Raw genomic sequence first — 24,989 nt, 5'->3', positions numbered from 1 at the left:
ACTCTTTGTGTTTTAACCAGTTATGCAGCTGCTGTTGCTGCTAAAGCTTGTTAAAATTGGTTTTGTTATTCTTGTTTTTAATTGATATTTTGAGCTTTAAAAAATTATCACATGGTTACCACTTTGAGTGTTCTAAGGCTAAAGAAGCAGGAGATGACCTTTTTATAGTAAATAATTAAAAATGCTGTGGGTTCTCTTGCATAAACTAGCACTACATGTTCAAAGCATCAGGATCAGAACTATAACATTTTGAGTCAAACAGCAGTGCAGGAATGAAGGAATCTAAACAAGATGAACCTCTCCTAATCCACTCAGATGAATGAGGTTGTGATGTACATGGTTTATCCCATTCCATTCAGAACTTCTGATTGTATCCAGAGCAGAGTAAGAATATGCATAATATAAGTATGCATGCAATTCCATTAACATGATCTCACAAGATTAATTGCATTTTATAAACAGTTTAGATTTAGCAGTGGGAGTACAATTTGGCTGGCTAGACTGCTTACCCACCTCTCTCTCTCAGATATATAGATATATAGATATATCCTCCTGGATTATCAAGGGAAACATCACAGGACATAATGGTATTAAATCCTTGGAACTCATTTCTCAGCACTCAGGCCTAGAAGCTCTTAGATTTTTGGGCTGAATTTCAAAATTGGGTTGAGGCTTTGAGGAAAGAAAAATAAGGAAATTCTTGCAGATTAACTGGCTAAGTACGGCACGTTGCCCTTTCAAGCTTTAAATTAAAATGTTGGCCTCCAGGGTTGCAACCATTACACACTGACACACCCCAACATTTTATTTCTGCATTCCTGCTTAATATAAGCATACTTCAATGCATCAGGGTGGCACGTTGCCAGACAGAAACTGCCAAATATGCCCAGCAAAGGAAGAGACTGACTTGAAATCTGCCAGAAAGTGCCCCTTCTGGAGACCACACATTCTTCCCTTGCATGAACAAGGTTAGAAATTGTTTCTCTTTCAGTTACCACCCAAGCACCAACACAGAAATCAGTCTCACAAACTGAGTCCAAAAATCCTGCAGTTCATAAAGCAGATGAGGGAGATGTGCTCATCAAACATATGATTCTGGTATACTTGGCAACCTCAGCTTCCTAATCCTATTGATATCTATGGGTAGGGGAGTGTGGGTCCAAGATGATCCATCCCTTGCTATTTGGAAGATCCGTCCAGTTTCTCCCTCCCAGTTTCTAAACTCTGATAAATATTGGCTTCATATTTCCTTAGCGTTCTTGCCAAGCTGATCTCATACAACTGAGAGGCATATGCAAGGGCATAGCTATAACTGAATAAGGTGGGACAAACATCTCTAGGCCCCTGAGCAGGGACCACTCGTTAGGCAACAGCTCACTCTCCCCCCTCCCACTTCTCTAACTCATAGGCATGCTGTTGGATCCTGATCGGAGCACTCATCTCATCTTCAAGTGACACAAGTCCTCTCCAGGATGGGGAAGGGTATGTCAGGCAGTATCCCTTGTGACTGGTTAGCTACTGCTCAGGTTCTGCCCACGCCTCAGGCAGAGGCCTGATTGGCAGGCTCAATCGTGAAGGAAATGTTGCTGGGCATCAGTCAGCCAGTCATGAGGAGAGCGGGAGGGGGGATGCCCCTCCCACTCTGCTCCTGAAGTTAAGATAGGGCTGAAAAGATATCCATTTAAAAGGTTAATTAAAGGATCTTCAATTGGGGACCTTTTAAAAATCTGTCCTCTTAGTACTGCTTTTCTCTGTTCCCCACCCCTTGCTAATATTCCTTAGCATATTCCTAATATTCCTTTTCAAACATTATGTTTTACAGTGACTATAAACTATCACATGTTTTTGTGTGAATGACCGTACTTGTACTCATGTTAAAAGTGAACCTGATTACAGGCTCCCTAAAGTGCAGGATACAGATAGGGCGTGTGCTGCTGAACCTGTGTTCAGTGTAACGTGTGAATAACTGTACCTGTGTATGATCTGTACCTACATACATACATTATACACGCATATGTGTATTGAACATAATGTGTGAATAGGGCTACTGTGAACAGGCAAATAAGAAAGACAAAAGCATTGTTGATATTCTATGAATATATGAAATGATTATAGAAGGCAAATATGTTAAAAAAAAATTCTGAGCCATGGGAATGTGTGAACAAATGTGTGTCTTAAAAGGCCTACATGTGTGGGGAGCAGGAATGTGTGAGCCAGCTCGAGGCTTGAGCTTAAAGTGGCTCGGTTTGGATTTAGGTCGAGACAACCACCCCAGGCCAGTTCGTGACTGGTTTGAGGATGCTAGCAGGTGTAAAAAAATTTTTAGTTAGACTCACCACTGCTGCCAGGTTTGGTGGCCCCGGGCAGTGCTGTTTCAGCCACAGTGTGTGTGTGGAGGGGGGGGAGGGTGTCCTTTGGCAGCTTCCTCTCCCCCTGCCGGCCTCCCCCCCCCCTTCCAAAGGGAGACTTCCAAAGGGCCAGTTCAGCCTGTTTGGGGGCAGTTTTGGCCCTTTAAGAGTGCACAAAGACCATTTTTAGGCTGCTGTGCATGTGCTCTCACCATTTGTATGGCTGGTAAAGTCTGACTTAAAAAAAGAAAAGAAAAATTATCCCTGCTAGTACCCCTGAACTGGCCCTGAACTGGTTCTAATTCGAACCAAGCTGGGCCCTTGTTCAAGGGTGCCAGAACTGAAGATGCCTGGTTCAGTTTGAATCGATTTTGAACCAGACTGGGCAAATCAGATCTGTGCACATCCCTAGTGGGGAGTGTGTGATATTATTTGTATAGGAGTGATTGAAAGGGCATGCTGAAAATGTTTTGTTTTTCATTATGCCTTTACAGTTCTTCTACAGCAAAGGCATGCAGGGGAAGAAAGTGAGGGACTGGGGGGTGCAGGTATCTTCACTTCTTGTCCCAGGGCCCACTCCAACCTTGCTACACCCTTGGATAGGTCAAGGTGATTGCATTGATTATATCCATTATCTAGAGTGGAAATGCATAACACACACACACACACACACGTTTGGTAGTACATGTAATCATGGGTATGCTGGGATCATGGGAGTCCTCCAGCAGTTTTGGACTACAGCTCCCATCACCCCAAGCCAAGGTGGCTGAAAACTAGGTATGATGGAAGTTGTAGTCCAACATCTGCAGCAGGGCCAAAGTTTTGCAGCCTTGCTTTAGTGTATGCCTAATGTTGTGAAAAGAACATGTGGAGAGGGGCTTGGCCAACAGGGTGAGGAGGCTGGATTTCAAAACAAAAATTACACAGGGCTGCTGCAACATGCGGATTTTTCTGCACAGGCACAACGTCCATGTAGGAGAAAGCTTCAGAGTCTGCCATGCTTCCCTTGGTATACAGCCAAGGCTTCATGGAAGAAAACTCAAGTTGGAATCTTGAAGGCAAATTTATTCCTTCCATACCAACTATGTGCAGAAGCATAGGAACATAGGAAGCTGCCATATACTGAGTCAGACCATTGGTCTATCTAGCTCAGTATTGTCTTCACAGACTGGCAGCAGCTTCTCCAAGGTTTCAGGCAGGAATCTCTCTCAGCCCTATCTCGGAGAAGCCAGGAAGGGAACTTGAAACCTTCTGCTCTTCCCAGAGCGGCTCCATCCCCTGGGGGGAAGATCTTCCAGTGCTTACACATCAAGTCTCCCATTCATATGCAACCAGGGTGGACCCTGCTTAGCTAAGGGGACAAATCATGCTTGCTACCACAAGACCAGCTCTCTTCTCCTATAAGCAAGGATGGGGATGACAAACGTAGCCTCTGTTAGTCAAGCCTGTGTGCACCGTGATGTCCAGGCTGCTCTGATCATTGCACATCATTCTTCTGAGAGTATTTCTTTCTGGCTGGAGGCTGCACATATTGATATCTGGAGGAGGCACTGAAAAATAATAGAATTTGTTATGGATTTAAATTGTTTTAATGCTCTAATGTTTTAATTTTTGTTTTAATCTATGTTGTTTTATTGTACACAGCCCAGAGACGTGCATTTTTGGGTGGTATATAAATATGCTACATAAATAAAAATAGATAAATACAGTCATGACCTGAAATGTGAGATTTTGGGGGCTCAGGTGTGCCTTCGCTAACCTGGTCCCACTCCCAAATGCCAAGTTCATCAGAAGCATTCAAGAAATACACATGACAATTGGGGTGCAGTCTATGCCCTATTTCTCACTAGCACATTGCCTTCCAAAGCCAGGCCCCTCCACTGTAGTATTTCACCTGCACTCCTGTCAATGTTTTATAGGTGCTTTAAAATAGCAGGTGTGCATGATACTGCCCAGTGTCAATCACTTGTTATTAGTGGCTCTGTCCAGTCAAAACACAACAAAATAAAAATTCCTATTTTGATGGGTTGCAGCTGGTCTTGGAAAGCCTTGATCTTGAAATGACACAAATATTTCTTGCTCTTTCCATTTCTCCAGGACAGGATTAGGGCAGATGTGTGTGATTCAACGTCACTCTGGGTGGGTGTTGCAAAAGGAAGGAAGTTATAATAATTGTATTATGGTTCCACCAAGTATCCCAGTTTGTGTCTTATTAATCACTCACACAAGACCCCTTGAGAGGAAACAGTATGCTGACAATGATTTATTGCCTATTTAGATAACCTTATGGGAGCCCATTAAGAGATCCTTGACTGTGCTATCATCCATTCATGGGTTACCATTTTTGGATGTTGGCAGGATAGCCTCTGACTCTTTGCTTGCCCAGGCCTATCAGAACTCTCAGCTTTCCAAAGGAACAATTGTATTCCAAGTGCATCTAAATGTGGCAACTGTTTCTGGCACCAAGAGATCAATCGCTTCCTTCTTCCTGCAAAACAAGCCCTTATTTTAAATGTAGCGGGACAGCTGCCATCAAGACTGAAACATCTAAAGTTCAAGCCAGAACTTCTTATCAGTTAATGGGATTGGAACTGAGGTCAAAATGGTCACAGTAAGGAAGCCTGGTTTCCCTGCATCACAACCCTGGAAAGATTGTTATTCAGCCAAAGTCCAGCAAATATATTATGGGGACCTCCTAGACTAGGAAACATGCTGAGATCCCATCCCACTTCATTCTATCCCTCTTCTGCTGGTTCCCCCCCACCTCATTAGTTATCCTGGCAGATTGATGAGGGGAATGTTGCACACCATTCATATTTTCCATCCTCCCTTGACCTCACACCCCAGTTGTTGCTCCCAACTGGGTGGGTGGGTGGAGGCCGGGTCCTATTAGTGCCACATTAACAACCCAAAAGGGCAGCAGCACTTGGCCATTAGCAGTTCCTGCATCTCTGATTGTACCCCAAGCCACTCAGTGGTCCTTCAGCTACTGGCAAGAGCACTGTTTTCAGCCCAAAATGGAACCTTGCTAATAGGGTAACATTATTGGCAACTGACTGATCATGGTGGCTGTCTGAACAGAAACTGTACGTTCCTGGTTACCTCTTGTTCCAATTTTGCTGCCCACAGCTATTGCTTCAGTGCCTATCCTTACTAGTTTCACTTGTTGCATCACATGGTAACTAACTTCTTTGTTAAACATTATCCCTGTATTCCTGGTGCTATCCGCTCTGTCTGATTTTCTGTCTCCCCTCCAACCTCAATCTGTTAAATATTAGCATGTGTATTGGTCTTTGGGTCTTTGCTTATAGTTCTGCAAAATACAGAATTCCTGGTAGGAGCCCATCAAGCACGGTACTAAAGTATTAAGAGAATAATACTTTATTACTCAGAATATCTTTCTAGGAAGCTGTATTGTATTGCAATAACAATAGTTCAGAGTCTCTTGACCCCACCGCTTTTAATGTAAAGCTACACCACAGAGAAAGCACTTCATATACAGACCAAGCTGGTATTTTTCTTAGGTCTCTCTTCCCAATATGTAAGTAAGTTCCATGTATAACTGCTGAGATTATCCAGGGCAGATATAACACAATATACCCAGATAGATCAACAACTAGGTCTTACCTCTTCAAGATATCTAAGTGCAACTCATCACTGTTTGAGATTTTTGAAAAGTCTATAGAGTTGTGCATTTGGGCCCTATTTGATCTCAGGACAACCTATTACTTTTTTAAAAAAGAAAACTATATTCTGTATTAGTTGAAAGATTAATGGGAGAACATTTGTACCTTTAAAAAGAAGGAGACTTGCTGATGTTGTAAAAATACCTTGTCCTCCATTTCAGGTCTATAAAGTCTAATTTAAAAAAGTAAATGTATCAACACAGACTAATGGACATTATGTAGTTACAGCCTGAAGGAACTGCAGTAAAAATATTTCCAGACCCATTGCTAGAGTTACTGCCTTGCTGGCAACTTGTGCAAGACCTGGACAGACATGAAGGTTCTTTTAATTACTAATGCAGAGGCCTAGAACAAAACTATGACAACGGAATATGAGTCCATAGACCATAAGCTAAGCTCAAGCTCATTTTACTTGTTCTAGTGGCCCCCAACAGCAATTCCATTCATCTCTAGCATATTTACATGTACGATTAGTGATACGATTAGCAACTGAATTCGTTGGTTGCTTAAGCCAAAAGACCTGGAAACATCCTTTGTGAATGAGATGTACCAGCCAATTAAAATATTTGCTTCTTGGGAAAGATGAAGCCAACTTTCTTCCCCCACATCTGGCAACTTACCTGAACTAGTTGGCTATGTTGGTAGCAGCTACTAAGTTTCTCATCCAAAATTCTGTCCCTGATTTTTTTTCAATTGTTTTTAGCTACTTTCCTTAAGGAAAGTAAGTTTATGAGATCAACTGGCATTCTCTCTGTGTGTATTACTGTGTGTGTGTGTGTGTGTGTGTGTGTGTCCATCCATGTGCTCCCCCACCCCACCATCAAGTTTGCAATGCCTGGACCAATATGAACCAAATTGGGTGCAGTTGTAGGAACGCCTCAATGGCGCAGTTTGTGATGATGTTATCTACCCCGATTCAATATGACAGAAGCTTAAACATTTGAGTGGCAAGTGGGCTAACTTGTGAACTGCCTAACTGATTTGAACCAAATTTGCTACAGTTGTAGGGACACATAGGGATGCTTCAATGGCATAGTTTGTAATGTCAACCACCCCAATTCAAGATGGCTTGAACTTTTTGAGGCACAAGTGGGCTAACTTGTGGACTATCAATATGAACCAAATTTGGTACAGTTGTAGTTAGTGATGCATAGGGACACCTCAATGGCATAGTTTGTGATATGAATACAAATACGATGAATACTTATATACAGCTTTTCTACAGAAGTTTCCAAAATGGTTTACATATAGATAGATAGATAGATAGATAGATAGATAGATAGATAGATAGATAGATAGATAGACAGACTCACATTTCCAAAGGGCTTACAATCTATAAAAGAAACATAAGACAGGCACTAGCAACAGTCACTGGAGGAATGCTGTGCTGGACATAGATACGGCCAGTGGCTCTCCCCTTGCTAAATAAAGAAAATCATCACTTTGAAATGTGTCTCCTTGCTCATTTAGCAAGGGTGAGGATTCCTCTTTACAAGCAAAGGGAAAACTTTGAAAAGGCTTCAAAAGGGCAGCTGGTGGGGGGGTGAGCGGGCACCTTTAAAAGTAGGTGTAAGGGGCTTACCAGTCCAGTGGTGGTTGCAGTAGGGGTACTGTAGCTCCTCAATGACCTCCCTGGCCCAGACTCAATGTGCACAGCACTCCCCCAGGAGCCTGCCCACTGGAACTGACCTGGCCTCTGCACATGCATGGTCATGTTGCAGTGCTGCATATTGCACAGAGTCCCGTTCAGTTCTGGACCTGCACCACCACTCCATACCTGAGCTGCTGAGGGGAGCACTCTGCATGCACTGGGTCTGGGCCAGGAGGCCTTTGAGGAGTGGCAGTAACACTACCTTGGTCCCATCAGAGTGGTAAACCTCTTACAACTACTTTTAAGGGTGCCCTCAGTTCAGTTCATTACGATCTTTGATCTGGACACCACCACCCCAACTGCCCTATAGAAGCCTTTTCAAAGATTCCCCTTTGCTCATAAAGGGGAATCCTTGCCGGATTCCCCTTTACAATTATAGCTCCTTGAACTGTCAAATCATGGTGAACTGGTCTGCCAGGGACTGGAATTGGTTTGGTTTGATCGTGTATCAGCCAGCCTTCCTGAAGGCCACTCTGGTTTATGATCAAGCTGCTCAAATCAGCCAGGTTCATGGCAGTCCGTTAGTTAACACTCCTAGTCTATGGGCTGGTTCTCATGATTGAGTGATGTTAGTTATGCCACTGAATGTTGAGAGGTGGAGGTGTGCATGCTCCTGTGAAAGCCAGCTAAAGTGATGGTACTGGCTCTAAAATCAGCTGTGCAATGTGCCCAGCCAACATTCAACCACGATCAGATCTAAGATCCAACCTACAGTGCCTATCGTGGTTGAATGTTTTTTGGACACAGTTCCCAGCTGACACTGGAGTCAGCACATGGTCACTTTAACTGGATTTCATGGGAGAGCGTGCATCTCCACCTCCCAACTTTCAGTGGCATAACTAACATTGCCTGATCATAGAAACCAGCCTTATGAATTTTGTGTCTTTCTGTGGGCTACTGGAGGACAAAGGCTTTCAATTCCAAGGATTCCCCTTTAAGAGCAAAGGGGAATCTTTGAAAAGGCTTCTATAGGGCAGTTGGGGTGGTGGTGTCCAGATCAAAGCTTTGGTTTTTTCCTGTTGGCCAGAACATAGGCCAAGAGGTCTGTGTGTATTCCAGAACCTGAAAATATGAAATCCTTCTACCAAATGTTGCTAAACCTATTAAACTTTTAACTTCTCTTCAAATTCCTATAGATATTTTCTACAGGTATTCATAAGTAAGAATTCACATCAGACTCATGCTTTAAGCTAGGGATAACCAGAGCCATTCAATTTCCCAGTCAGGCTGGAAATTTATTTTATTTCTTTATAAAAATATTAATATGCTATGTTTTCTGTCCCGACAATGGGAACATCAAGGCAGGCTAACAATAATGCAATTAAAATCATGCACAATAAACTGATATAAAAGCATAACAAATTAGCAATTTCAAGGACAACAGGAACAAAAATAAGATCCATTTCTCTAGGCCAAAGGCACAGTGAAATAAATCCATTTTAACAAGGAGGTAAAACACTATCAACGATGATGATGCCTAATTCTGGGCACCTCAGTGGAGAAACCCCTGTCTTGCTTACTCACAAATGAAGCCTCTGCTGGTAGCAGGATACAGAACAGGGCCTCCATTGAAGACCTGAGTGGGCAGGCCGAATCACGTGGAGAGAGCTGATTCTTCAAGTATCCTGGTGCCAAAATGAAATATACATTGCCACACAAACCACCCTGTTCATGTGCAGTCTGATTTCATAATAAAATGGCGTCATCTAGCAGTAAGGATTTCACAGTTAACTGAGTAATTACAAATATGAAAACACAGTATATAAAATATACAAATTTCCCCCTTTTATTTCACCTTCCTTATCACTGGGTTTCACTTTTCTTTTCACAAAAAAACCTATTTATTGACAGTCTATTATGAACATATTTTCCTTTTCCAGACCCCTAATCATCTTTCTTGCCCTCCTCTGAACTTATTTCAGTTCACTCAGAACTGGACCCGGTTTAGTTTGGTCTACTTACATTTATTTATCATCTAGTGCAACAAAACACATTTGAGTAAGTTAGAACATTTAAAACAACAAAGGCACTTTAAATCCTGATCCATGTATTTCAGCATTAGCTTCCATGGGCTGCAGTTCATATCATCAGATGCATGAAGTGTCATCCTCGGTTAGCACATTTAAGTGCTCTTCAAGCATTATCAGACTATGTACCTGTACATGGTTACAGCACTAACCAGAGCATTCTTGCAAGCCTTTCCCTCTGTACTGATGTACTCCTAAGATGTCCCCCTGCTCTCCATGGATACAAAGGCCAACATGGATACAAAGGCCAACTCAGTAGCAGCTGGTGAGTGCCACACTGGAGTGGGGGATGAGGGGGAGAATAGAACTTTAAATGGTGGTGAACTCACCCATTGGCATTATCCAATATGTTCTATGTGGTGGTGGCTGTAGACCAGGCCTGCTCAACTTGGCCCCCCCAGCTGTTTTTGAACTACAACTCCCATAATCCCCAGCCACAGTGGCCAGTAGCTAGGGATTATGGGAACTGTAGGCCAACATCTGCAGGAGGGCTGAAGTTGAGCAGCCCTGCTGTAGACCCAGCATCCCGTGGGTGGGCTGTCCTACCCCCACTGCTCAATTGGCCTCCATACATGCGTGGGGGCCATTTGAGAGGTGAACATGGCAAAAACCTACCATGCTAACCACCGTGCATATGCAGAGGTAGGTTTGCCACTATCCCTCCCCCCCCCGAATGGTGTTCACTGGCCATACTGGCCTGTTCTCATGATCAGAACTTGTGTAGACAAGTGTTCTACCCAAGTTTGGGAGCTGTGCATGCTGCCAATTTCTGATCATCTGTGAATGTAAAGCAAGACTGGAAGTGGGGATTTTACTCATGTACTAAGCCTCAGTGGGGTAGGGTGAGCACGCCATACCCAGATTCCATCCCCAGCTTCGGAACAAAGTAGGAGGAAAAACTCTCCTGCACAGCTGGGGCTTAGCACATGAGCAAGATCCCTGCCTCCTGCCTTGTTTTACACTCACAGACGATCAGAAATCGGGAGCACATCCAGCTCCTGGACTAGGATAGGAGGCATCTCCTACCTTAGTAATCATCATGTGTGAACTGCCCTGCTGACTAATACTGCACTCCCACAAGGCTGTTGTGATAGCTAGTTGTACTCAGTCTGGAGCTTGGGTTCCAGACCACTGTTGTGCTAGTGGAAACATGTTTGCACAACCTGACACACCCCACATGTTTTGCCTCATAACGCTGCATAACATATCAGCTGCTGCTAAAGACAGTTAATAGAACTTTCCATTCATTTTATGTTCTAATGTAATTGAAAATCTCTTGGGTGGAATCTAGCCCTAATTAGGAAATTGGGTGGAACATCATACATATGCTGTTATTAAAAATAAAACATAGGAAATGTGTGTAGTTACTGCTGATAGCCATACAGTATGTTGGTCCATCAGACAGTCAATGATAGACCGTCTCACCCTAGATAAGCAAGGGAAAGGAAGTCATGGCCCAAACCCTGACAGACCATCACTACGGGATAAGGAAGTGGTGGAGAGTGCAACATGGCTTATTTCAAACCTTGCAGATGTCTATTTTATTTCCTCATATTATAAACATGAAATATTGCAGGAAGTTGGATGCTATTTTCAATTCTAATTAAAAATCTACTCTTGCACACAGAGGTCTCCAATTCCAACTTTCCACTGGGAGCAAGGTTTTTGCAGCTGTGGATTGTATGGTTTTGAAAGCAAAAGGAAACAAAACCCCTTACAAAGGGTCTTCCTCAGTCCCATCTTTGCAAGCGTCTTTTAGGAGTCTTTATACATCATTTCAGTCCTGTGTGAATGTATGGAAACAATGAGCCCTTGATAGGCAAGGGGCAACCCACCCCGACTCAATGTCATTTCTCTATTACACTTGGACTTCAGTTCATGTGTGAGCAAACTTACGATTATCACTATTGCTTTATATTTTAAAATCAAATACAGTCTGGAAGAGAACTGCGCACACACTGAATCGGAGAACCTTGACATGTGCTTAGATGAAAAGTCAGCTATTCCTTAATGAAAAACTCACTTTAAGAGAGACTTCAGGCATTTTCTCTAAGAAACTATTCTAGACACATCATTTCATTATGGCTGACTTGGGTTTTGGCAAGCAAATTGTTGTTTCTCTGACAAAGAAGCTGTTGCTCTCTGGCAAGAAAGCCATGAGGGGATCTTCCCAAGCAGATCTCACCTCTTTGAGAAAAGAGACTTGTGAAAAGCTGTCAGGGAGGAAGACGAGAGGGACCAGGGCTATCCTTAGGGCATGGCAAGCAGGGTGACTGCCCTGGGCCCCGCTCTTTTAACCCCTATTAGAATTAACTGGAAGGGGCCCCCCGCACTGGCTGATTTGCCCTGGGCCCCGCACCCTGCCAGGGCTCTCTAAGGACAGCCCTGAGAGGGACTGCCTTTTTCCTCAAGGGGAAGCAGCTACTAGCAAGTAGGAAGGGAATGGAGCCATTGAGAGTAGTGACTGGGAAGTGGGTTTTGTCAGGAGTGGTAGGCAAGATACCGGGCTCCCTCTGCACTTCCTTCCGCCATTACTGGCTACTCAGAAAGCCCACTTCTGCCTTTTCCTAATGGCATAGGTAAAGTGGGCAGACTTAATTACACACAAAAGTGTCACTTATCAAACACTTTGAGACAGAAGGCTTTGGTTCAAAGACCTACCTACCCCGTACTGTTTCTAGTGGCAGCTCTAGCCACACATAGAGCCCTTTTCTCACAATCTGTGAGAAGGGCTTGGCTGGTGGGTGGGGAGGAAGGTTCCATTGCCTTACTCTCCCCGCAGATGATCCATGGACAGCCCTGGGTGTGTGGATTGTGCACCCAGATGATCCTCCACTAATCCTGGCATCACGGAGGGCCAGGGGCCGGAGTGCATTGTTCTGCCCCACTGGAACTCCCATAATGAACCACATGAGCGTGGGGTGCATTGTGGATATCCATTGTGCATTGTGGGTATCCTGGTGCAGGCAGCTGATCAGGAAAACAGGGCTATGAGATAGCTTGCTTGCTTAAGCCCTTTTAAGCTGTGGGCTCCATGGGCAGGTTTGCCATGGCACTGGCACCGGCAGCCTTGCCTCCCACTGCTTCTCACAAGCAGCCAAGAGCAGGCTTAGCTGCCTTAGCCTGCTCTTGACTGCTCATGAGAACAGCCTCATTATGTTCAACACATTTACAATCTGTCTACAGGGTACACAAATACAGATCTCTACTACTACGAATATTTATATACTACTATGAATATTATTGATTGATTGATTGATTTGATTTGATTTGATTTGATTTGATTTGATTTGTATACCGCCCTTCCAAAATGGCTCAGGGCGGTTTACAGCATGATAAAAACAATTAAAACAAGTTAACAATTAAAATCAAACTATTAAAACACAATAAAACCAATTAAACAACTAAAAACCCTGGAAAACAGGGCAACAACTTAAAACAACTTAAAACAGTTAGTTAATCATTTTGGAAGGCCAGGCCAAACAGATAGGTTTTAAGGTTTTAAGTGGTATATTATATACCACTTTTCAACAAAATTTCTCAAAGCGGTTTACATAGAAAATAATAATGATAACTAAAGATGGGTCCCTGTCCCCTTATATTGTTTAGAAGCTGGACCAGGTCTCACAATCCATGAGACCCAGTTTGGGGCGGTGAGCGGGAAGAGCCGTCTAAGCCCGCTCTCCCCGCTCACGAGCAGGGAGGGAGCCCTGGGAAGCTGGATCGGCCACCCACATGATTGCTGGCTCTGAGATGGAGCCAGCGGGGGCTGGGGAGCTCGGGGGCCGCACGGCCCCCAGAAGCCCCAGTATGCCCTGCGCAAGTGCACAGGGCATACTGGGGAGACCCCCGGAGCTGGGAGGTGGCTTTTTGCCTCCCCTCCAGGGGTCTACTCATGAGTAGGAGCAGCGCAAAGGCACGCCATGGCTACTCACGATAATTAAAAACAGGTTTGCGGCGCACTCGCTCCGCAAACCTGGTTTTAAGGCAGGGGTTCTCGAGCGGGTTACCCGCTCTAGAACCACTGGGCTTGGCTGTGAGCCCGGTGGTTCTTACGATCCGCAAAAATCGGGCTAGGCTCGTCTAGCCCAATTTTTGCCGATCATCTGAATAGCCCCGCTGTGTGTTACTGTAATGAGATCTTCAACAATGGAGAAGAAGAACCAGCTTAAATGTTAAATACCTGTCCATCAGTGCTTCTGTATTACTGAAAAATAAGCATATCCTTATAGGAATCCCAGGTAAGATCATATTCTCCATCTAAGACTGAACCCGTTCGCCTTTCAAATCAGAGCTAGTTCCAAAACATGACATTAAATAAATGTGGCAATGTGGGCTTTGGTGGTGGTGGTGGAGATCCTCCCATAGTATTCTTACGGGGAGTACCCACACTGAAAGTCACCAGTTGTGCTGCTTTATAATATAAGCAAATGTTTGGAAAGCTATTTTTTTTTCTGTGGAGAGGCAATTATATTCATATTAATCTCAGAATGATTGTTCAGAATGATTGTTGATTTGTCCTCATCAATTTTGTTTTTGTCTCACGAAGACACACTGTAGATAATGTGGAAGAATCAAAGGTTTCTTTCTTGAGATTCCAGAGCATATAAAATGAGGATAGAGTGAGAGTGAAAGACACTCCCTGCCAATGATGAGGGTTCCCTGGGCCGGACCTCAGTGATTAAAAGGAGGAAGTAAAGCTGAATTCACTCCAGAAAACATACATATGTTTACCATATTTATTTATTGGATGTATTATTATTTACTAATGTAAAAGACATTGGTTTGAAGGATGGTTTGGGGAATGGGGGCTTCAGCTTCTTTGTGCTTGCTTCCCAGGGCCACAAGGATGATTTCTGGCCATGTATAGCTCTGAAACTTGGCCTCCTCACTGAACGGCGAAGACTTTCCACTACCTCATCCAGAAGGCTCAGCCAGCTACCTTCTCGCACCTTTCCTTTTGTCTATTGCATTTCTTCATCACAAAATTAATCGCTTGGGAATTTCCTAGCTTGAGACGACTGAACATATGTACTATATGTATGCTACATTTGAAAAATGCCCAGAGTGAGCTAGACTGTGGGAGGGCATCACAACAAAACCTGGGCATGTGGGCACATTAGGAATCATGATCATCTCACTCCCATGTTTGTGCCTATTATTTCATCAAGAGAACAATATTTTACCAAATGCTAATAGTACACCATCAGGTTTTACATTAGAAAACAAGGTTTATGTTTTTGCTCATTTTATTATAGTAACTGCAATCAGCACCTCCCAAAATAAACATGTTTGTTTTCCTGATTTCCTTCTGCACACGTTTATTTTAAATCTTCCCAAAGGACAGTTATGAAATTGTGGCAATGAATTTATTTACTCTTGCATGTTTATTAAAGAAAGAGCAGAGACTATAGAGACCCATGATTTGCACCAATGGGGAAATCACTCAGTCTCTTTGTGGAGGCTTCTACTATCCTTGTAGGAAAAGATGATGTACAAAGGTCAAATTGGATAAGAGAAAGGCCTTGATAACAAAAATAGCTCTTAAAAAATATTCTAGAGTAATTCAATCTTCTTGTCAAAATGCTTTTTGTAGCATGTTTCCTCAGCTGGAAAACATAAGGAATTCCAGAAATTTCATTTCTATCATCTGTTTTATTTCAGGAAAATGATGATTACCACAAATACAATTGTACGAATTATAGAATTTACCTGATACAAAACCTCTGTTGCAAAGGACTACACTTGCTAGCATTATTGGAAATTACAGATTTCAGGAATCTGCTATTTTTCAGGAAAACAGCATGGCCTGGCCAGGCCCAATATATTGCAGAGCTTGAGGCCAGGCACCAAATGCTGCTTTCCTCCCATCTCTCTGGTGGGGCCAGCCGCTGATCAGGAATGACCCCTGCAAGATTTGAAAGTAATGCAGTAGGCAGAAAAGTGGGAAGGCTGCTTGCAGGCTCCTTCTCTCTCCTCCTGCTTCTTGCAAACTTTGCAGGGAGTGTGAGGAGAAGGGCAAGGGTTGGAAGAGCTGCTCCAATGGATGGCAGCAGTGGGGGACATCTTGCCACCCTGCTTCCACCATAATGATCTGCCACCTGAGGCAACAGTGTTGTCTCACCTTGCCTCATGAAAGGGCCACCCTTATAGTGGGCTGCTTCAGACGATACTTTGTCCAACAGGTCCGCCAAACGTGCTAAAGACTGGGAAGTGCTGTGAGCACACAGACCTTCCTACCCTTCCAGAATGGCATTCCTTAATCATGTTGGGTTTGGTTAGTCTGAACCACCCCAAATATTTCTTTTGAGTGTAAATGGAGGGGCAGTTCAGATGAACTGTGCCCCCATGCAATTAAGGAGTGATGCACTGCGCGGGGAAATACGCATACTTCTGAGATGTCCACATATTTATCCGGGTCAGACAAGCTGGTTGAACAAAGTATCATCTTTATCACCCGTTAGTAATAAAAATAACCCACAGTCCCATGATAAATTTGCACTCTGTATGCACACCCGGGGTAAAACAGCCAGCCAAAAGCTAGGCCTTGACACAACTCCTCCCTTTTAAATATGCCTAGAAAGAAACTATCCTCTGTCCATAACACTCATGACAATCTACCACTGGAAGCATTTGTGTCTGTGGGAGTCCTCATTTCTGCTGGCTTAGCTCTTTGGAAAACACTTTCATAGCAAGGTACCACATGTTTATTCTCATTCAGCCAGTGACCTCTGCCCTTTGCAGTACCTTTGAGGTGATGTGTTTTTATGTACCCTCCTGGGTAAGGTCTTCCACTGTGAACATTCAAAGGTAACTCCACTGGAAGTGACATGAAAGGCACTTCTGCTCACAGTTGAAATCGATGGCTGAGTCTTTCCCCTCTTCGAATTCTCCTTGTGTCCTAAATGATTCGCCACACAAACAGCCTTCCTGGAGAGATTCAGCTGGAATGGTGAGTTGAAAGGGAAAACAATGAAAACAAGTTCATGACATGACTGAACTTTGCTTGTTAAGAGGAGATGCCAGTTCTAATGACATCATTTGCCAGAGAAAGCACAGTTTTGCTTTTGAAAGACAAAGAAAAGAATTGCACTTGCTAATAAATGAGTTGTTTCTTTACCCTTTCATCACACAGAAAGCTTGAACTGATGCAAGTTCGTACACGTTACGCTTGGCTTTAACTTGTGTGTGACTTTTTGGTCAGCCATTAAGTGGAAGTGGAATGTTTCTTTTCAATTGTATGAAAGAGGGAAAAGACTGGAATATTGCCAAGCAAGATATCTGTCTTTTACCGTGTTACAAACATACCCAAGTGGAAGCTAGATTAGTCATCATTCATAGCTGAAAAGTCAAACGCTTTCAGCTCTAAAGGCTGGTGCCTTTTGTGGGGACTGCTTCAATCTGGAAGTCAGTTTGAGTAAATAACTAGTTAAAAGCAGTCATGTGTGGTGGTTTGGAATGGCCAAAACCACTGGGAGTGGTATTTATTTGGAAGGAAAAGGAGGATTGTCTTGCCACAGAATAGCATAAATTATTAGGCAGCTTGTAACATTATTTTTGCAAGCTAAAAGACAGCAAGCTGTTAGTGGGGTCTTTGGTAAATTCAGTAGGTTAAAGAACAAACTGTTCCTGGACAGTTTTTGACAATACCCAGAGGTGAATCAATTTCACTCAACTCTGGCACTAGTTTTCATTAGAAAGAGGAGTAGCTCTTGCTTATTTTGTAATGCAGCACCAGAGATCTTTGAAAATGACACCTCTCTTTCCGAGTATTTATAGAGCTCTTCACAGTCTCTTATAAGCATAAGTACAATATAAGGACAACCATAATGAATCAAGAAAAAAATGTTCACGTTGCTTACAGGCAAATTTTCACAAGGTTCAGGGGTATATCTGTAAAGCAGCCTTCAGTTTATGCAGTGGTGGAAGGTGGCTGCTGGGGTGAGCTGGGGGCGGGCAGAGTATAAGGCATAGCATACCTTTAAAAGTCAGTAAAATCTCCTGCTCAGCATCCCGAGGGGCCAGCTACAGCCCCTCTGCATGCCTCACTCCCGCTGCTCAGCCGGCCAATGAACATGCGCAGTAGCCAGCTGAGCAGCAGGGGTGGAGTTTGTGGTGAAGCTGTGGGCTGCAGGGTGAGCCAGTCACATGGGATACAGGGCAGAGGCCGTGGGAGATTTAACCAACATTTAGAGGTATAATCTGTTCTTCCACTCCCCACACACACCCCTCCCCAGGGTATGTGGATGCAGCTTCTTGCACATATGAATCCACTTTGCTGAACATTGAAGCCACGAGTGCTGCTAAGCTGGACATTGAACTAGAAAGAGTTCATCATTGTTTATTGACAAAAACATTTCAGTTTTCTATATATTTTAAAATCAAAACTCCAAATGGCTTACAAAAACTGCAAAAATTCTATTTATAAAACACATTTTTTAAAAAGTGATCAAGGAACATACTAAAATGTGGGGTGGGATTCGCCCCAGCCCCATACTGCAGCTCTGCTTGCACTAGGAGGAGTCTCCAATCAGGGGCATATTTACAATGGAAATAGGGGAGTGAGTGCCCAGGGCTGCAGGGGCCTCCTGAGCCACCTCCTGAGTCACCTCCCCACCGAGCAATCTGCCCGACCACCCAGCCATCACTCTCTGGCAGTCATGCTGGCTCCATGAAGCAGAGCTGTCCCAATGCCAGCAAGAATAGGCAGCCCCTTTAAAGCAGGCATGTTCTCACTAAGCATCTGGGCAACCCCACCACAACATCATCATCTGGAAAGTAGTTGGGACAGAGTTGGGACAGAGGTAGGAACCAGCAAAGGTGGGCAGGCAGGCAGGTGGGCAGGCTGTGGGGCTGAAAGTGGTGTGAAGTTGGAGCCAAAGTAGGAACCAGCGAAGGTGAGTGGGTAGGTAGGAGTGGTATCAGTGAAGGTGGGGGGCCCATCCTTAAATCTTGCCCCAGGGCCCCCTCCAGCATTGCTACACCACTGTCTCCAATGTCTGCCAGTTGCACTCTAACTGCAGGGATTCCTCACGCCACATCCCACAACAACTCAGTGCATCCCCTGACCCTCAGGAGCTGCTTTGCAAAAGGGACTTTGGTGGAAAGGAGGAGGCAGAAAAGCCCCATCATATGAAAAGCCTTCCTTATGCTTCTTTTGGGTCTCAATGGATACAATATCAAATAAAGCTTCTAAACAAGCAAAAACTCAACAGCCAGCAACAAAATCCAGGTTGATCTTAATATTATCTGGATTATTGCATATTTGGGCTCAGAAAGGTATCATGGAATGACTGGTTCCAGCAAATCAGCATCTCCACAGAAAAGGCTCTGCCCTGTGCTCTCACTGCTCTCAAGTCACCAATTAGAGGCTGACATCCAAACTAACACTGTGATGGTGCTACAAGAGAGGGACAATTTACACTTATCTCCCCTTCCCTCTGAATCCCACTTTACCTCCCCAAAATGTCCCTGAGGATTGTGCAACTCTGAGGGACACGTTTTCAGGCTTCAAAGGGAAGGGGAGATTGGCAAAAATCGCCTCTCCCATTGCATCAGCACAGCATTAGACTGGATGTCAGCCATTGAAATTTGAGTGGAATCTCTCTGTAAAATTTTCATGAATGATTGTGTGTCTACACAGGCAATGATAAGAGGCAGAGCTGACCCTGGTGAAGGCCACTGCAGGACACTGTTCCCTGTAACAGGGATTCCCAGATGTCGTGGACTACAACTCCCAGCATCTCAGTGGCCTTTGGCTGGGGATTGTAGGAGTTGTAGTTCACAACATCTGGGAATCCCTGTTACAGGAAAAACTGCTGCAGGGCTGCAGGATAGGTGGCTTGTAAGGATGGTCTTTCTTTCTTTCCAATATCTTTATCGGTAGAGAACTTTCTCTTTGTATTACCAAATGCTCATTCTCAGTGACAAAAATCTTAGGTAGATTGCTCATTTACATACAATAGGAGAGGCCTTTACAACTGCTAAAATATATCAAGGATTTTGAAGGCATCACTCCACTGTTTCAGATTTATAGCAACGAGGAAAAATAAAGTGAATTTAACCATTTGGAGCTATCTTTGAGCTCTGTGTGCATGCATGTATGTTTTGCTGACTCCAGTTATATGTATAATGTTTACATTTCATAATTCATGGTCATATTGGTTGCACACTGGAGCCTGCTGCTGCTTTCTAGGTCCCAAAACAAATGAAATATTGGTTGCATAGATAATCCTTCTGGCTGAAAAACATAAACAGCTAAATCCAATTGTAAGGTTGCCAGCAAGAGAACAGAATTGCCTCTTTTTTCTTTCTTTCATTTTTTTTTAATGATAACAGATTTTACAAATGATTAAAATCAAGTCAGAAGTGGAGGGTCAGTCCAAGCCTCCCTCCCACTGCCCCTCCCACAGTGAGCTCAGCTGATGCCTCCTGGTCATCTATCTTCCCAATGGTGCAGAGTGCATCTCCCTCCTCCCTACTTCCCCGATCTCCTGGTGGCATGCCAAGTGCACTGCTCTCCCCTCTTGTCCTCGCAAGCCACCCCTCCCCTCCCCTTATTTGGATGCACACTGATGCTGATTCTGCCACTGTAACAGGCATCATCACTGTCACTTTCCTTCTCCAGTAGCAGAGGTGGGGGAGGGGAAGTGGCAGTGGCAGTGGTGATGGGAGGGCATGAAAGGAGATTCATTGCATGACACTCTACTCTCCTTCTCCACACTTCCTTTTGCTCCACTTCCACTCTGGAATTTGAAAATGTCAGTGGCAGGAGTGGAAGAGGGGAAGGAGCATGGTGATGGCAACTGATGCAACATCTCCAGCAACAGTTTGAGGAGCAGCTGGGAAGTAGCAGACCAGTGGAGGTGGTCAGAGGCAGTGGACTTGCAAAGGCAGCAAGAGGGCAACCTACCATCTATATCAATTTTCTGCCTGAGGCAACGACCTAATCTCATTACCAGGCTGGCAATGCAGAAGTGTATAGTTCTGTACATTGGATGGTGGTGTGTGTTGTTGCAACAGCTGTTCTGCTAAGACTCTGTCAGCAGTACCCAGTGACAGCTGTATTGATGCCATACTGCTCCTGAGAGATTGAACAGAACTGGACCTCCCAATCTCATGACAAAGTCATCACAGAAAGGCTTGCAGCTTGTGGTGGAGAGGAAACCATGGTCAAAAGGAAAGCTCTGAAAGCATACAAGATGACTTTGACTTTGGTTTCATAATTGCTCAAAAAGAGTTTGAAACAGGGCAACAATGGTTCTCTCTCTCTCTCTCTCTCTCTCTCTCTCTCTCTCTCTCTCTCTCTCTCTCTCCTCTGATATATTCCTTTGTGGATCTTTGCACATCTGTGGTCTGCAACCCGGTGTAGTTTCAGCTTGCTGTTTGCAGTGGCAGGTTTGGATGTGAACCTATGAACTGATCTATGTTGTAATCTTTTGTATTTACTTGTTTGGATGTTTGTCCCAGGGCGGATCCTATAGAGAGTGTGGGGAAGGAGTCAGAAAGGAAAAAGAAGGGAAAAGAGAAAGAAAAAAGTTGTTGCTAAAAAGAGTTGTTGCTAAAGTTAAACCTTTAGTTAAATCCACATAAGATTTCTTTGTGTGTATGAGGGAAGCAGCTATTAAAAAAATCTACTGATGAGAAAGTGAGCACAAGAAGAAATAAGAAAAAGGAAAATAAGAAAGTACTGAGAAGAAAGCTGATCCATAACTTTACTGTCATCTCAAGCAGGAAACTTGTAGGGGGGAAATGTTTCTTACAATAACAGTGAAAATACTGTGAGGAAATAAACAGATTTTATAGCTTCTTTCAAGAAAACATGGAAGCCCGTCTTAATAAGGGACACCACCCCTGAATGAAGTGCAGACTGCACCAGCTGTCCAAAGGTATCTTGGGATATATTCCAGAAAAAATGGCTGATGCAGACACCCTATAGATTGGTGCAACTCAGCCATGATATATAATGGCTGCACTGTCATACAACTTTATTTGAACAATTTGGTCTTGTGCATCTGCACAATTGTTACATTCACCCATATGTGTAATGTTGTGCAGTATGTTAGTCACAGTATCCTGTGTCAAAGTTATGTTGGAGATGAACTTCCAGTGCATCAACCTTTTGCACCAACTATTCTAATGACCACTAGGGGCATTGGGAGTAGAGACAGTGAGTCAGGGTCTCCCTATCTGTCCCTATTCTATGACCCCTGAACTTACTCTGCAGCACTTCCTGTGCTGAGTCACAATCCTTCCTTTCCTCCTAGAGAGCAGATGGAAACATCTCTCTCTCTCTCTCTCCTTACCTATCCACTATGTAGTCCTTTAGATTAGATATAGGTCTTTCCTATTTAAGTGTATTTAACCAATAAATGTTTAGTGTTTAGTCACACAAGGATCTCCATGTGTTTTCTCTAAATAGCTGCAATATCCCAACCATCCTCTGCTACCTACTCTGTAACTGGAGTGTGTGCTCATTCCTTAGTGCTCTGCTGTTTTACCTATTGTGAGTAAAAATCAACAACCTCTAACAAAAGTAATAACCCAATATACTGAAATAACTCTTGATCCTGGGTTGTATTATAATTGATTAGTTTTTCTGCCGTGAATGAAAAGGATCGATCTGTTCATTTCCAATACTGAACCATACTTAGTGTAGGGGGGGCTCTCCATGTCTGGGGCCTGGAACAATTCACCTCTCTTACATGCCCCCCCCACAAAGACCCTGCTTGAAAGAGATTATATGTGGTCTGCTTATGCTTTTTATACATTTGTATATTGTTTGTGGCTTTTTGTTTGTTTTGCCTTTTGATCACTGGCATTTTTCTAATCTTTTACATCAGTTTGTCTTTATAAACACTGGTATCAAAAAAACAAAAACAAAACACCAATCAGTGAATGAACTGGGCTGAAAACCTATATGTTTTATCACTTAGTCATAGCAAATTCCTTGCCTAGGCCTGAATTTCAGAATCAACCTATCTTCCAGTATGATTGATTAGTAATTCCACCAAAGAGAGTCTGTGTGTGTGTGTGTGTGTGTGTGTGTGTGTGTGTGTGCGCCAAAGCTGGGGATAAAGTATGATTCATTGTGCTCAGAGGTGTCCCGGGGTTTGATGGGAATCTAGATGTCATATAAGGGTTTGTTTTTAATTCATTCATAAGTCTGATGTTCTGTATTGAGAATCAGGCCTTTCTATTAGATGAAATGCAAATTTTATGATTTGAATAAAATGTTAGCAGGAAGTGACAGAGCACATCTCAAACTGTTCCTTAGTGGGCAACTCAGTGAGACTGGGTTTACAGCTGTAAAGAATCAATTCATTTAAGCCTGCAGTAAGGCTTAAATGCAGTAAGAATGAACTTCCAACATTTTTCTGAAGTCTGCTTTTAATATATTACTCATCTGTATTGTTCGTGTGACTTGATTGTTTTTCAGAGGTTAGAGATTTTTATAAGGTTGGATATATTAACATGTGCCTGCTGAATTCCCCACTGAGCCAATGTTAATTTAGCTAAACTGAAAGAGGGATGCCATAAAAATGTCTTTTCAAAAATCTTAAACTTGTAACTCTTGGGCTGGCAGAATCTCTATATACAAAATTCCTCAGTGATGATGATCTCTGATCTTGGCTTGCTGGAAGAACAAAAGCTAATTTCCAATGATCTGCAGGCAGAGGGAAAAGCAGAGTAATGACTGGTCCCCCACAGCTTTACACATATTTCTGTGTTCCCCCAGGAAAAACACGAGAAGCGCACCAACTGTCAAGAAGATCATGGATCCAAAAAAAAGGTTATGAATTCAGTTCTACTTTGCATGTGAAATATTTTCCTGACATTCTGCTTAGTCAGTTCTTGGATTGATAACACTTTTTTGAATTCAAAGCAAACTTGGAAGAACACTGAATAGAATGTGATGGTAATTGACATCAATGCCCTACACTTGCCTCTTGTTTAAGACAAAGTGATGGGCCATATGGATGTACTATTTAGAAATCCTTACTCCACTGTCTGTTATATTTATTATTATTTATTATTTATTATTAAAACTTTTATACCGCCCTTCCAAAAGGCTCAGGGCAGTTTACATTAAAACACCATTAAAATCAATTAATCATTAAAACAAAAATTATAAAACATAGAACAATAATTAACAATTAAAAACATCATAAAACAACAATTAAATATTCAGAACTATTTAAAAACAAGTTTTAAAAAGCTGAAAAAGCCTGGTTGAAGAGGTGTGTTTTCAGGTGTTTTCTGAAAATTGCGAGAGATGTGGAGGATCGTATCTCAGCAGGGAGCGCATTCCACAATCTCGGGGCAGCAGCCGAGAAGGCCCATCTCTGTGTAGCCACCAAATGAGTTGGTGGCAACTGGAGACGGACCTCCTCAAGTGACCTCAACGGCCGGTGGGGCTCATAGTGAAGAAGATGCTCTCTTAAATACCCAGGGCCTAAGCCATTTAGGGCTTTATAAGTTATAACTAGCACTTTGTATTTTGGCCGGAAACCTATTGGCAGCCAGTGTAACTCCATCAACAAAGGAGTAATGTGGTCTCTCCGAGATGACCCAGAGACCAACCTGGCTGCCGCATTCTGAACCAACTGAAGTTTCTGGACTACGTACAAAGGCAGCCCCACGTAGAGCGCATTATAGAAGTCCAGTCTGGAGGTTACCAACAAATGTACCACTGTTTTGAGGTCATTGATCTCAAGAAACGGGCGCAACTGGCGTATCAGCCGGAGCTGATAGAAAGCACCCCTGGCTACCGCCTCAACCTGAGAAACCAAGGAGAGACGTTGATCCAGAAGTACTCCCAGACTGCGAACCTGTTCCTTTTGAGGAAGTGTGACCCCATCTAGAACAGGCAGATCAACATGGTCTCTAGAGTTCCGACCCCACACAATAAGTACCTCCGTCTTATCTGGATTCAGCTTCAGTTTATTCTCCCTCATCCAGCCCATTACTGCTTCCAGGCAGGCATTTAGGGAGGTTATTCCAGCTCCTGAAGAAGTTGACATGGAGAAGTAGATCTGGGTGTCATCAGCATACTGGTAACACCCAGCTCCAAATCCCCTGATGATCTCTCCCAGCGGTTTCATGTAGATGTTAAAAAGCATTGGAGAGAGTATGGAGCCTTGAGGGACACCATACTTAAGCTCAGATTTTGAAGAGCAACAATCTCCAATCGACACCATCTGGAATCTGTCCGAGAGGTAGGAGCGGAACCACTGTAAAACAGTGCCTCCCACCCCCAACCCCCTTAGACGTTCCA

Source organism: Hemicordylus capensis, chromosome 4 (genome assembly GCF_027244095.1).
Source record: "Hemicordylus capensis ecotype Gifberg chromosome 4, rHemCap1.1.pri, whole genome shotgun sequence".
NCBI classification, from domain to species: Eukaryota; Metazoa; Chordata; class Lepidosauria; order Squamata; family Cordylidae; genus Hemicordylus; species Hemicordylus capensis.
The sequence above is the reverse complement of the archived record's forward strand: the minus strand, read 5'-3'. Positions refer to the sequence as shown.